This window comes from Pyxicephalus adspersus, chromosome Z (genome assembly GCF_032062135.1).
Source record: "Pyxicephalus adspersus chromosome Z, UCB_Pads_2.0, whole genome shotgun sequence".
Classification (NCBI taxonomy): Eukaryota; Metazoa; Chordata; class Amphibia; order Anura; family Pyxicephalidae; genus Pyxicephalus; species Pyxicephalus adspersus.
In genome coordinates this window covers 17,356,750-17,359,406 of record NC_092871.1, presented here as the reverse complement: position 1 = coordinate 17,359,406, position 2,657 = coordinate 17,356,750, and the positions used below count along the sequence as shown (strand labels likewise).

At 35.2% G+C, this 2,657-nt stretch overlaps 1 long non-coding RNA gene across 1 annotated transcript in view; it reads right to left on the bottom strand.

Annotated features, from left to right (window-relative positions):
• Positions 1-2,657, bottom strand: part of LOC140343685 (uncharacterized) — a 15,671-nt gene that overhangs the window by 7,470 nt on the left and 5,544 nt on the right. The window lies entirely within an intron of this gene.

Genomic DNA, 2,657 nt, shown 5'->3' with positions numbered 1-2,657 from the left:
AAGAGCTTACAATCTACTAGTTTCTGCTTTCTTTCCCTAAATATGCTCTGACTCCATAGCATCCTCCTAGCGGACCTGTCTCCCTAATATTTGGGACCGTTATAAATTAAACATCTATAGAATGCTCTGAGTTTGGGGCAGGAGAACGGGACATTCTCTAGATCTCCTGATGAAGCAGACATTGTTTCCGTGAAACGCGTAGACACACTGTTCTTCTAAAGATCATATGTTTACCACTGTGTCAACCAAATACATAAATGAGTCTTGCCATGTTTTTAATTGTTTTTAATATAAACAAAAAAATGTTTTGCTTTGTTCAAAATTTGGGAATGTGGCAGACTAGATATTTGTTGTACCAAAAAGGAGCAGCTGTAATTATTTCTAAGTGTATGTATATATAAAACTTTTCTTCAGGGTGGAGTTTGGAAGAGTTAGGTAATGCTCACACTGGCCGTGAGGTTGCAGGGCATTTTCCTAATCACATGTCAGGGAAATGCTGTTTCTGGGGGTAGCCTCTCCGACCAGCCCCATAAAGAATGGAAGTGGAGAGGTAATGAGCGGTACCAGTACCACTGACCATCACCAGTTATCAAATGTGCAGGTGCTGATTCTTTAAGAACCAGCGCTGCATTACAAGGTGCCATTCTCCATGATCAGCACAGGATCCCAAAGCAGGTCTGAAGCTACTCATACAATGCCTGTCAGGTTTTTATTACTATCTATGGGCCTGATATATGAAAATTCTTAATCAGCGAATCTGGGTGATTCCAGCAAACCTGGAATGGATGTTTTAAATGTCTTTTGTTAGCAAATGTTTTCAATCCTGGACAAGATCCATTCCAGGTTTGCTGGATCACACAGCTTCACTGATGAAAGTATATTCTCCCCAGCCTTGGAGAGTTTTCAAAAATTAGCCCCAATGTCCCTACTGGTCCCAGTGTCCAAGTGACCCCTATCTTTAGGAGACAGGTGAGCCAAAATCTTCCAATGAGGATACCGTTCTAGTGACAACTAACGAAAGACTAGTCAATTACATGATACAAAATGTATTTTTTAAATATTGATATTGCTCTAGTGAAAACACCCTAATACCTTGTTAAAATCTATTAAGTTAGGAGAAAAGGAAAGAATGGAAAGGAAAATAAAAGAGGTGAGAACATGACTGAGACGGATGGGACAAACAAAAGTTTTCTTTGTAATTTATACAATGTTCTCTTTTACAAAAAGAAACTATCTATACCAACTGTGAAGCATGGTGAAATGCAAACAAAGACTTAAACGCTGTGGTAAATTTTTAGGTCATTTGCCTGTGATCTAAAATTTAAAGGAAATCAAGTCCTGCGGGATCCTAAATACAGGTTTAAATCAACAAATTAAAAAAAAACATTTCTGAACAGCCAAATCAGGGGGAGGCTTCTCAATCATGACATATCAAGAACACATCACCCACCTACTAAACATATTCTTTTGGCAGTTTTAGGTATTGTTATTAATGGAAGTTATACCTTTAACTGAATGTAAGGGTTCACTTTTGCTTGTTTTGTCGAGGTTAAGCCACCCCTAAGTGATATTTTAGTCAATTGGGGCCTTGTGAGCTGAGTCTGACTATTTACATACCTGTAATAAAGCAATGGTGAGATTTATCTGCCTGGATTTCTTACTCTGTTGGCCCACAGCTGTATATACTGCAGTGTAAAGTACATACATATGCACATCTGTATATGGGTCTTTGTGTATTTTTACATATGTATAAATATTGTTGATATATATATATATATATATATATAAATATATACATAGTTGTTTTATTAATATGTATATATAGTTGTTTTATGTATATGTTTATATTGTTGTTTTATGTATATGTATATAGTGTTGTTTTATGTATATATATATATATATATATATATATATTTATTTATTGCATGCGATCTACTTCCTAATGTAAATTAGGGTGTTGGCTTTGCTGCATGTATGAACTGGGCCAGAGACATCTCAATTACACAACAGCAGTAATTATCCAGGTGTTAAAAAAACATTTTATAGCTTGTAAACCTTGGGGTCAACCATTCCAATGTATGAAATATGTGAAATTATGAGCTAATGATTTAAATTTCTCTAAACAATGTTACCATTTTCCAAGACAGGTAGGATTGCCTATTTTAAAAGAAGAGGTTCTGCATCTTGTCAATAGTTTTATTATGATCATGATTATTATTATTAATAATATTATTTTATTAATAATAATAAACTGTGTTTATATAGTGCCAACATATAACACAGGGCTGTACATTATTTAGGGATTGTAAATGACAGACAAATACAAACAATGATACAGGAGGACCCTGCCCAGAAGAGCTTACTATCTAAGAGTATTTGTTTGGGCCAGGCAGCATCTGTAGCAATCAAGCTGCTCAATTTTCAGTCCCAGCAACATGTAAAATAAGAGAGAAGCTGTTTGAGAAAAGTTGAGAAAAGTTTATGCCCTTTTCCGTTTCCTTTTTTCATGCATTTTCAGCAACACATTGGCTTTGAAATACAGAATTGTACAAGGTAAATTCTAATACTAGTCCAGTTGATAATGGAATATATAGATACAAAGTTGTGAATAGTATATAATCAGGCTTATGGGTCAAATGTGCTTGCACACTGCATTA